The sequence below is a fragment of the Suricata suricatta genome, chromosome 7, assembly GCF_006229205.1.
Source record: "Suricata suricatta isolate VVHF042 chromosome 7, meerkat_22Aug2017_6uvM2_HiC, whole genome shotgun sequence".
Lineage (NCBI taxonomy): Eukaryota > Metazoa > Chordata > Mammalia > Carnivora > Herpestidae > Suricata > Suricata suricatta.
In genome coordinates this window covers 71,737,924-71,750,772 of record NC_043706.1, presented here as the reverse complement: position 1 = coordinate 71,750,772, position 12,849 = coordinate 71,737,924, and the positions used below count along the sequence as shown (strand labels likewise).

The 12,849-nt window shown below is 38.7% G+C and overlaps 1 protein-coding gene and 1 pseudogene across 1 annotated transcript in view; one reads left to right on the top strand and one right to left on the bottom strand.

Annotated features, from left to right (window-relative positions):
• The window catches only part of ME1 (malic enzyme 1), a 182,782-nt gene that overhangs the window by 136,430 nt on the left and 33,503 nt on the right, over window positions 1-12,849 (top strand). The gene's annotated exons all lie outside the window — the stretch shown is intronic.
• Window positions 4,187-8,681, bottom strand: LOC115296381 (annotated as a pseudogene).

The following is a 12,849-nucleotide window of genomic DNA, read 5'->3' as shown; positions in this document are numbered from 1 at the left end:
TGGCTGTATTTCATGCTTTCTCATGGCCATGTAGTACTCTATTGTGTATATATAGCACATCTTTTTTTTTTTTTTTTAATGTTTTTATTTATTTTTGAGAGGCAGAGACAGTGTGAGCAGGGGAGGGTCAGAGAGCGAGGAAGATACAGAACCCAAAGCAGGCTCCAGGCTCTGAGCTGTCAGCACAGAGCCCGATGCGGGGCTTGAACTCACGAACTGTGAGATCATGACCCGAGCCGAAGCCAGATGCTTAAGCGACTGAGCCACCCAGGCGCCCCTATACCACATCTTCTTGATCCATTCATCAGGTGATGGACATTTAGGCTCTTTCCATGTTTTGGCTATTGTTGACATTGCTGCTATGAACATTGGGGTGCATGTGCCCCTATGCATCAGCACTTCTGGATCCCTTGGGTAAATCCCTAGCAGTGCTATTGCTGGGTCATAGGGGAGTTCTATGGATAGTTTTTTGAGGAACCTCCACACTGTTTTCCAGAGCGGCTGCACCAGTTTACATTGCCACCAACAGTGTAGGAGGGTGCCCGTCTCTCCACACCCTCACCAGCATCTATAGCCTCTTGATTTGTTCATTTTAGCCACTCTGACTGGCGTGAGGTGGAAAAATAAAATCTTTAAAGAAATAAAATAAAAAGTAAAATAGCTACATTCACTGCTGAAAAAACTATCTTTAATATTCTTATGTTTTGAGTTTATAGGTCCCACAGAAATGTCCATTTAGAATTTAAAGACGATATTACATGCTTTTGAATCAATACACAGAATTAATAGGCATCAGAGTTCAGTTTAAGACAAAGAATGCTAAATCCAAATTATCAAACAAAATGAGCAGTTTGGAGTTAGAGTCAGAGCCCTACCAACTTAGAATTTAGAGGTCAAGACCTGGGCTGCATCAGAATTGAAGTCAGGAGCACAGGGTATTTGAGGCAGATGCTTACTTAAGCCAAGGCCAAGAGCACGGCATGTGAGTGGCTCTGGTGTCCACAACATATTCCCCACTCTACCCAGCGGGCCATCACAGTGCAGGCATGACGTCACTAGCTTTTCACCCCACCAAAGCTGTCCTACAGTATCATCTGCATGTTTACCTGTTTACACATTGGAATTTTAGAGTATAACTTCCTTAGCCAACAAAAAGATTTGAGAAAAATGAGCCCAATCTCTGACTAGAGAAAACTTTTGGTAAGTTATTGGGGTTCTGATTAGAAATGACCAAACCATTTGTGCATTTCTCCATACCAAAATAGTGTCCTTAGTGACACATTATCCCCATATGTTTCTATTTTACCTTTTTAACCTTATGTTTTTACCATTTTGCCCACAATGTAATACTTTCCCCACTGAGGGCATAGAAATTGCATTCCAGTGCCAAGGAAAATAATTATGTAGCTATTACAGCCTTACCATGTAAATAAATGTTTCACACTGGACCCTTGGGAGAACTTTTTGTTTTCCTAACAGATGTGTTATTTAAAGATATTTTATGAAAAGTATTTTATTTTAAAAATCTTATAATTGATCTAAATGATCTAAAATAATTTTCAATGATAGAGATTTTAGTTTTGAATAGAGATTTGGACCTTAATGCATGGTAATTATAAATCATTTTAACTGGAAAAAATATGCAGGTTAGATCTATTAAGAAATTGGACATTTAATTATATAATCTGGAGACCATCAGAATTCAGCAAATTCAGATCAAAACAATAAGGTCTCATCCTCTCATTTAAAATCAATGAGGAAAAGTGGTTTTTCTTCTCATAATAGCCTCTCTGGAATGGCTGTTCTCTAACATGACATTGTAAATAGTTTACATAGAATTTTTAGCCATAATAAACTAATTTGTTATGATTTTTTAAAGAAATAAATATAGCCTAATTTTTACTTAATGCTTTGATGATTCAAAAGATCAAAATCAGACATGATAGAACAGACTTTTCACAAAACAAGGAAGACATTGGCCAGAAAACATGCTTCAAAGTTTAACACTACCAAGTTTTAAAAAGCATATTAAAAAGCAAATGAGAAACTGATTTCTTTATCAAGCTGGCAAAGATTTTTTTTATTGTAATCCCAACTGTTAACAATGCTGTAAGAAGATAAGCACTCATGTATCGATGGTGGAAATATAAACTGGTGCAACTCTTCGGAAGGCAGTATGTGTCAAAAACCTTAAAAGCCTATGGATCTTTGAGTCAGCAATACCATTTTTAGAAATTTATCCTGAGGAAGTAAAGGTGTGTAAATCAAATGTACAAGGATAGTTATATATTTTAAATATGTGTTTATTTTTTTAATGGAGATATAATTGACTCGTAACAGTTTTAGGTGTAACATAATCATTTGATATATGTACATGTTGCAAAATGACTGTCACAGTAAGTGAACATCCATCCCTATGTATGGTTAGAGTTTCTTTTGTTGTGACAAGAACTTTTAAAGTTTACTCTTAGCACTTCTGAATATACAATACAGTATGTCACCATGCTGTGCGTGGCACCTGCAGGAATTATTTGTTTGTTTGTTTGTTTTTAAATGTTTATTCATTTTGAGAAGAAAAGAGACAGCACTAGCAGGGAGGGGGCAGAGAGGGTGGGGGACAGAATATCTGAAGCAGGCTCCGTGCTGACAGCAGAGAGCCAGATGCGGGGCTCAGATTCACGAACCTTGAGTTCATGATGTGAGCCAAAGTCGATGCTTAACCCCCTGAACTACCCAGGCACCCAAGGACTTACTTATTTTATAACTAGAGATTTATACTGTTTGACAACCTTCATGCCTTTTGCCCATACCCCACCCCTAACCTCTGGGAGCCACCAATCTGTTCTCTATGAATTTGGCTTTTTGTTTTTGTTTTAGATTCCACCTATAAGTGAGCTTACACAGTATTTGTCTTTCTCCATCTGACTTATTTCACTTAGCCTAATACCCTCAAGAACCATTTCTGTCATCACAAATATTAGGATTTCCTTCCTTTCTTATGGCTGAATAGTATTCCCGTGTGTGTGTGTGTGTGTGTGTGTGTATTACATGTTTTTAATTCCTCTATCGATGGGCATTTAGATTTTTTCCATGTCTTGGCAATTGTAAATAATATTGCAGTGAACATGGGGTTGCAGATATCTTTTCAAGATAGTGATTTTGTTTCCTTTAGAAGAGAAATTGCTGGATCATATGGTAGTTTTATTTTTAATTTTTTGAAGAATCGCCATACTTTTTCATACTTTCTCCGTATCCTTGCCCACAGTTGTTACTTCTTATGTCGGGTAATAGCCCTTCTAACAGGCACGAAGTGATATGTCTTGTGGTTTTGCAATTCTGTGGTAATTAGTGATGTTGAGCACATTTTCCTGTACCTGTTGGCCATTTGTGTATCTTGTTTGGTAGAATGTCTGTTTAGATAAGGATACTTATTTTTATTTACAGTATTGTTAATATGATTTATTTATTGTTAACATTGTTGTTGTAATATTATTTTTTCAATTAACTATACCCTGATCATAAATGATCTTTTTAAAAAGTATGCATATTCTTGTGAATCAAAACAAATATTTTAAAAGAATGATAAATGTAATAAATAATTGACATGAGTGTTTTAAACTATAATAATAAAGGAAAAAGACATTTAGAAGATACTTATCTCATTTTAGAAAATGTAGGCCTTAAATATTAAAAGTAACTTTTCAGCATTGCTAGAATTAAAATTTCTCATCATAGGAATGTTAATAAATATTGACCAACAGATTAAAACACTAAAGTTTAACAATAAATAAAAACCTTTCTAATTATTAATTTTTTCCAAAAAAAATCATGAAGTGATGAAATAACAAAAGAAAGTTAACATTAATTTCAGAAGAAAAGGCACATCCAGACAAAATAGTCAAAGTGACTTGTAAAATGCAGCATTATATTTGTACTGTTCTTGATCAATTGAATGCAGAAGTTATTCTGGAAGATCCTAAACTATGGTTGTAATAGTTATAAAGCCAGGCCACTAGGAAGACTTCCCCTCCTCCCCTCCGCCCACCTTAAATGGAGTGTGTTGTTCCTGATGTAGCTGGCTCACAGACCTGTGCCCTAAATGTGCACTCACACGAGTACCCCAAGCTTCTGGAATCCCTCACACAGGTTTTTTCTTTGTGAAGTCATGTGTCTCATCTTGGTGCCCTCAGGGACTTGACCAACTCTTCTGAGGTGGCAAACACTTGGTAATTAGAGCTCTCCATAGCACTAGGGCCAGTAAAAGGCTGAGCAAAATCACACTCAAGACTAGGAGGTAAGCCTCTTAGAGGCAATGCCCGCTCTGCCAAGATGGAAAAGAACCCTCTCACTTGGGCCCCTGTGGCTGTGAACCACTTGATGTACTGGCTGGTCTTCAGCAGGAAGAGACAAGAACCAGAGATACCAGAGCATTCAGGATCACCACCAACAGGGTAAGGAACATCAGAACTGTGAGCTCCTGCACCACAGAAGTTGGAAACATGTGAAGACCTGCTTCCTGATGCAAAGAAAATGATAGCCAGGAAGTCACAAGCTGGCTTAATTTAAGACACCATCTCCACGGTGACAATGTAGCCTTGGGAAGAGATTAGCACTCTGGCCAGGAAGCAGCCCAGCTCCATGGAGATATCCAACAGCTCTGTGACTATTGGCATTAAAAAGATGAAAGCAGTGGGGTGCCTGGGTGGCTCAGCAGGTTAAGCTTCTGACTTCAGCTCAGGTCATGATCTCATGGTTCATGGGTGTGAGCCCTGCGTTGGGCTCTCTGCTGTCAGTGCAGACACAGTGAAGTCGGATCTTCTGTCCCCCTGTCTATCTGCCTCTCCCCTGCTCTCTCTCTCTCTCAAAAATTAATAAGACATTTTAAAAAAAGGTGAGAGCAGAGATTCCTACAGTAAGATTTTTAAAATTCCCTTTGCTTTTCATGTGCAGCTTTAGATAATATAGGCCTGTGAAATAAGTCTTTCTAACAAGACATAGAAGAAAAGCAGCAGCCACAGGAGAGAAGGATCTGAGCAACAAGCCAGTATTCACAGTATCCAAGCAGGATAAGGGCCGCCCTGCCAGCCATGACTACAGCCCACCCAGCAACGTGTCCTGCACGACAAATATCTCAAGCAGCACCATGTAGAGTCAACATCACCTGCTTCTTTTTCACCGTGGGTACTACCCATGAGGAACCTGGACACTCCGGGTGTGCTTGATAAGGACAAGCAAATAGAAATAAAGATGCTCTGGGTGGGTCTGATCTGTAAAAGATGTCTCCATAGTGAGCCGAAGGCAATCACTAGTAGAGCCATATAACATGGTCCTTGGAGGTTAATCTACCCTACCTTTCTCAGCTTTACTGGGGAGAATTCTAAGCCAATAAGAAAAAAATTAAGGAACCCCAAATTCTCCTCATGTCTCCACTTGTACAATAAACTTAATCCCCTTTAGTATTGGAGGTGCCAAAAGTATACCAGCAGTAGTGTAAGGAAATACTGTATGTCAGCAGTTCTATGGCTGTGCACAGTCTGTTCCAAGTAAAGACAACATGCCTGTGCTAACAATGTTCTTTATCATGTGGTGATTCGTATCTGGGATTGTTGCATCTCTGGGCTTGGTCAAAATATACTGGTCATTCTGGGAGTCAGTCAGCATGATAAGACCCCGATCATAGTCCACTTCTCATTTTTTTGTGAGGTTTTGCTTTCAGTTGGCCTTTTCCCCCATCCTCAGAACTGCCTCAAAATTGATCCATTTGACTGATATATTGTCATCAGAAATGTATTCTTCCTCATCTTCCTTTTTCTCACATCTTCAAGAATGTCATCAAGCATGGATAAACTTTTGTTTTGATGGTGTGTATTTTTTTTATTGTTGTTGTTTTGCGGTCAAATGCTCTACCCCTGAGCTATACCCCCACCTTGGTGGTGTGTATTTTTGAGGGCTTCAGCTTGATGTTTTTCTGCTGCTAAAAGTTCCACAGATACTGTCTCTTCTTTTACTGCAGCCTCTCTCAACGGTTCTAGGTGCCGCCCACTGCTCTCCTTCATGGTCATAACATCTCTGTAATCTCCCTGCAGGGCTCTCTCAGGTCCACGGATAGCCTGGGAGACTGTGCATTTTTGCTTCATTCAGCTCTTTTTGGAGCAATTCAGATATACGCACCTGAAACATTTTCTCTTCATCCCACAGGCTGGCGTCTTTTCCCACTTCTCTGATTGCCCTTTTCAGTTAGTAAAGAATCACAGTCTTTCCGTGAAGCAACCCAGAGAGATTTCCACAACTATGGGGAGCCCACTGCTTCCTCTGAGGTCTAGCTGCCCATCTTCCTCAAGCTGTATTCCACAGCATCCATTATCAAAGGAAGTATTAGGAGCAACATCAGAAGTAATTTGTTCTGATACCTTCATCATCCAATTTTAGAGGACAAGCCAAGGCTGTTCAAAGCTTTCTGCTAAGCTGAGCTCGCATTTTAGACACACTCTCAGCTGATACCAAATGCGGCACCTGGTGCTGCATGCAGGCAGTCTGGAACAAGCGTTGTGAGTGTGGCTGACGAACTCAGCATCAGTTATCCAGCTTCTTCAGAACCTGGTCTAGCAGCGGTGCATCCTGGGTCTGGCTCTTTGGCACTGAGAGCCAGACAGGAACAAGCCTTCCTGTAACCCCTTCCAGGTGGCAGGTGGTGGGGCTGCCCCCAGGGTGGGGGACAGAGACAGGGTTGGGCTTGAGAAGGGCCCTGGCCACCCATTGCCTTCTCTGGAATGCAGTCTCTTTTGTAATGTTATTTTTAATTGCAAAAGATCAGAAGCCCACTAAATATCTAAAAGTAGGGGTTTGGTTAAACAAATTTGATATATCCATATTATGGAATATTATAAGTATACAAAATATATTAAAATATGTTATTGACATGGTAAGGTAGTTACAAGATGTTAAGTGGCAGAAAGTATGTTAAAATTGTACACATGGCATGAGATATTTTTTTTCCATAATATTTTATTGTCAAATTGGTTTCCATACAACACCCAGTGCTCTTCCCCTTAAGTGCCCTCCTCCATCACCACCACCTCTTTTCCCCCCTCCCCCTTCCCCCTCATCCCTCAGTTCATTCTCAGCATTCAATAGTCTCTCAAGTTTTGCATCCCTCTCTCTCCCCAACTCTCTCTCCCTCCTCCGCTCCCCCTGGTTCTCCATTAGGTCTCTCTTGTTTTACAAATTAAAATTTTCTTTAATTTGCACCTATCAGATATGGAAAATAGCTGTAAGAATACTCATCATAATGTGGAAAAGGATTCTACCTAGGCAGTAGGATTATAGGTGATTTATTTAGTCTTTGTCTATCTGGATTTTCACTGTTTAATGCATTTGCTACAACGGGCATATTTTTATGAATACATTTTTCAAGTGTAAAATTGTTGATCCGTAAAACAAGAATACCTAAAGTATAATTTTTCATTAACAAGATTATTTAATACCAAAAACCTATTGCTTCTATTAGTGTCCTTTTCAAAGTCATATTTTATTAGTTTATGTGGTAATTTGGTATGTGCTATCCTTTCTTATAAGAGACATTCTTCATGTCACCACAGTTATGTGAAGGATTATTATATATATATAACTGTATCATACAAGATAAGTTATACAGAAAAAAAAGAAAACAGTATTCTGACTACACTTATTCCTCCCTCTTATTTGTAGATTTTAATACTCAATTGATTTAACATTAATACTCCAAAGCACTGTATTTTACATGGAGATACCACAATTACATTCCCCTACATTTCTGCTAAGAAGTCTTTATACTAGAAGACAAAAAACTGCTAGAATATTTTGTTATATTAGAATTTATCAAACTCTTATCAGAAAAAGCAGCACATTTAATTAGAATGCAGGAATACTTTGTCAGATATTCTTATTGTTAAAGAATTTAATCTAGCAGAATTTTTCAAATTTTACTCTGCTTTAACTAAGAGTGAAACCATTCCAGTTTGGCAAAACTCATTAATATTAGTGGTTACCTTCTTTTCCTGTGTTTTCAGCCTCTTTCTCTCTACTGCCTTCTTCCCACTAGTCTTTCCATGTTTAAATTGCTTTAATTTTTTTAAAGTTTATTTATTTTGAGAGAGAATGAGAGTGAGTATGGGCAGGGTAGGGGCTGAGAGGGAGGGAGAGAATCCCAAGCAAGCTTCACAGTGTCAGCATGAGCCCAACATGGGGCTCAGTCCCACCAACCATGAGATCATGACCTGAGCCGAAATCAAGAGTCGGATGCTTAGCCGACTAAGCCACATGGACACCCCTGCTTTAATTCTTAAAATAATTAATTACCTTGATTTCATTTTTCCCTCCAACAGGCCTTGTCACTCTTTCCATAAAAATATGAAAATAAACTATTTTTCTTGGCTCTGTTTTTCTTCCACCCCCTCTCCATCTTCATCTCACACTTTGTCTAAGCTCTTCCAAGGACTGCTCTATACATGCTGTGTCTGTTCTTTTTCTTTAATTTATTCCTCAGCACATTACCCTTCAACTTTGGCTCTAGCAAGCATAAATAACACAGCTCTCTGAAAGGTCACTGAGATGTAATTACCAGATCTAGTGTGGTTATTTGTCATTTCCCTTCTTGGTTGACCTTTCTTCTGTTTGTCACTGCTTCTTTCCTTTGTTTCCATGACACTGTATACTTTCTTGTTCTCCTGCCTCTTTAACCATATTTACTTAGTCATCTTCCCTATATCACATTCTTCTGCCCTTATTCCTTAAATGTTTATCTTCATTTGGGTTCTCTCTTTTAGAAGAGAACGTCCTCACTGAGTAGTGTTACCTATCAGCATGACCTAAATACAACTACCCATTTCCAAATTCCAGATCTTTATCTCTGACCTAGATTACTAGACTGAGTTCCAGACCTGTGTATCTGCCTCCTGACACTGCCCCCTGAGCAGCACTCAGACAGGGACGACAGCCTCATAACTGAACTCCTGTTTTCCTTGCACATTTCCCCCTAGTCCTTCAAGCAAGAAAATACATTATTATTCCTGACTGTTTCCTCACCCATTCTATGTATTTAATCATTAAGACCTGTTGATTTTCCTGTCTTAAATATTTCCTCCCTCTCAATTTGCTTCTCTCTTGGATTGTTGTAATATCCTCTCTCCTCAATAATTGCTATGACCTCTTAACCTGTCTACACCCCACCAGCTTCCAACTCGCAACTGTATTGCCCCCTCCAGTCTCTGAAGTTAGAATCCTCCAGTAGCTTTCTGTTACCTGTAATAAACTACACTTACGTTGCTCTGTACACCCCCTTACAGAATTGCCGTTAGTGTGTGGTGGAAGGCCCCGCACGGCCTCAGCACTCCTCCAGCCTCACATCACTTTGCTCTCTAATAAGTTGTGTTTGCTTAAGGAACACTATAAAGCCTACAGTTTCACATGTGTTCTGGGTTCTCCTTTTATATTTTATGAGGCTTGGTATACAAATGGAGCTTGTATTCAGTGCTTTTACTGTAAGGCATTTGTTTGGTCAAGGTGTTTCCTTAAAGAAATCTCCCTTGTCAATTTCCGGGTGTTTTTCTCTTACACTGCTCAGATTCTACAGAAATGGCTTTTCAATCTCTCTCTCGACATTAGTTTTCTGCTAGGATGAGCTTTCTGCCAGTATTCTTTGAGCTAAGTAGGAGTAGAAGGCGGGGAGTGTCTCCTTATTGACTTAAACTTGCATTTAATCTTATTTTCAAGTATGGCACCCCTTGCCCTCAGTTATCTCTGATGCTTTATCGTTATGCCTTACTTATATAGTAATCTAGATAGTACAATCTAGATACCCTTTCTATAAAATAAACCTCTAGTTTTTTAATAAACCTCCAAGGTGTGGAGGGTCAACCTGCTGCTAAAAGGTGAGGAAAATGGATTTAGGTTATAACTACTTCTTAACAGATTTTTGAGCAGCCTCCTGTTTTCAGCCTCTTCTTCATCCCCACTCTCAGAGGTACTTGGTCCCTCTTATAACCAGGACTTTTGAGAGTTCTGCTTTATCAATCTGACTGCTTCTTAGCATTCCCCAGGGCTGGCCAACAGTTCAGCCTTTCCACCTCTACTGAGTCTGTTGTCATTTGTCCATCTGCCTTCTGACTTCTGAGATGTTGCTGCTATCCTTTTCTGGCTCCTTGACCTCTTTTTTTTTTCTTTTTCTTTTTCTTTCTTTAATCTTTCCTCTGTTGTTTTAGTAGAGCTCACTGGGGAGAGGGAAAACTAAATTATGTGTTCAGTCCCTTGTTTTGACCAGTCTTCCTTGCCTCCATGTCTTTGTGCTTGCTTGTTCTCTGGGAGGTCCTGGACCTCTCAACTTCGTCCTTTGGTACTGTGCTCAGGTAGCATGTCCTCTAAATGCTGTGGCCCCTGCTTCAACACATTTACTCCCACCACCCTTGCTTCTAGTTCTGTCTGACCTATTTATTTAGTAGCACATGAGGATTATAATTATTTGATTGCATATTAGTCACCTTTGCTAGTTATATATAGTAATTCTAATCAGATTTAACGAATTACTCCGTTAGTAATTGGTCAATGTTAAATATTAAGTACTCTTTAAAAGTCATAAACTTCAGCCTATCTTTTGTGGTTTACTAAAAACTCAGTTTTCAGTCTCACAACAAAAGTTATTTTGGAATAATTGATTGTGAAAACACAGTATTATGAAGTATCAGCTTGCCACATTAATTCCCTTGACTGTAGTGAAATTTAAGTCAAAATAGTACCAGGAAGGAGGACCAGGACATGTGCAAGAATCGTGCTCAAATTAAAATTAACTTTTTGGTAGTAAAAATTTCTTTGTGATTCTTATTAATTCCATGAAGAGAGTTTAGATTTTTTTTATGCCTTTGGCATCCAGTGTAGACAGATTTATTTTATCTTATTTGAGGTAATATGTACGAACTTAAAATGTCTTCACTTTTTCTCTCCCTCCTTTCCTCGTGTTCCTAACATGTTGACTTTTAATATAGAATGTCTGGCATAACCATATAAAAATGTCATCATATTACAGTTTGGATCTTTTGAAATATTTTATTCTCTCTGTTCTTAAATGCCCAGTTCTATTTAAAATCAGGGGTGTCTGGGTGGCTCAGTTGGTTGAGCATCTGTCTAACTTCAGCCCAGGTCATGATTTCATGGTTTGTGAGTTTGAGCCCTGCATCAGGCTGTGCTGAGAGCTCAGAGCCTGGAGCCTGCTTCGGATTCTGTGTCTCCCCCGCTCTCTCTGCCCTTCCCCCTCTTGCGCTCTGTCTCTCTCTGTCTCTCAAAATGAAGAAATGTAATAAAAAAATTAAAATCAAATCAAATAAAATCAAAACAGGGGCACCAGGTGCCTCTGTCAGTTAATCATCTGACTCTTGGTTTCAGCTCAGGTCATAATCTCATAGTTCGTGAGTTTGAGCCCTGCACTGGGCTCTCCGCTGGCAGTGTGGAGTCTGCTTGGGATTCTCTCTCTCCTTCTCTCTCTCTGCCCCTCCCCACTCGCACTGTGTCTGTCTCTCTCAAAGTAAATAAACTTAAAAAAACAATAATACAGATACAGCGATTGCTGATGATACTTTAACTTTGATTCTTCAACTGGTTAAATCTTGTAGTTCTAGTAGAATGTATAGAAACCCTTTAAAATTGTAAAGAGTTGGAAGGCAGCTTAGAATCCCTGAAATCCAAACTTCTGGCCAGCTTCAAAAAGCCTGAGATAGATATAGTTTGAACTACTATTTGTGGATAACTTCTTATCAAGTGCCTGGATACCAGTATCTGTCTGAAATTCTTTTTTCATCTATTTAACAGCTCTTGTGAGTCTGTCGTGATGTAAGAGACAAACTTTTTAAATTCTGTTATGGGGTCTTTTCTACATAGATCTGCCATTGTTTTACACAGGTTCTCATTTATTGTCATTTAAAAATTTTTATTATAGTTGACACATACAATGTTATGTGAGTTTCGGGAATACAACATACTGATTCAATAACTCTATATGATATGCTGTGCTCACCACAAGTGTAGCTACCATCTGTCACCATATAACACTGTTACACTAATGCCACTGATTATATTCCCTATGCTGTGCCTTTTACTCCTGTAACTGGTTTATTCCATTACTGGAAGCTTGTACCTCTCACTCCCTTCACCCATTTTGCCCATCTTCCCTTTCTGGCAGTCATTAGTTTGTTCATTTTCTGTATTTATCGATCTGATCCTGATTTTTGTTTATTCATTTGTTTTTAGATTGCACACATAAGTATTTCTCTTTCTCTGTATAACTATCTTCACTTAGGATAATATCCTCTAGGTCATCCATGTTGTTAAAAATGGCAAGATCTCATTATGTCTGTGTAATATTCCAGTGTGTATGTGTGTATGTACACACATGTATGTATCACATTTTTATCCATTCATCTATCAGTGGATAATTGGGTTGATTCCATATCTTGGTTATTGTAAATAATGCTGCAGTAAACATAAGGGTGCATATATCTTTTTGAATTAATATTTTCATTTATTTGCAAATGATATATCTGATACAGGGTTAATATCTAAAGTATGTAAAGAACTTCTACAACTCAACACCAAAAACCAAATAATATGATTAAAAAGTGGGCAGAGGTCCTGAACAGACATTTTTTTCCGAAGAAGAGATTAAATTGGCCAACGGACATATATAAATATGCTCAACATCGCTCATCATCAGAAATTTGCAAATCAAAACCTCAACGAGGTATCACCTTATACCTATCAGAGTGGCCAAAATAAAAAACACAAATATCAAGTGTTGGCAAGTATGTGAAGAAAAAGGAACCCTTG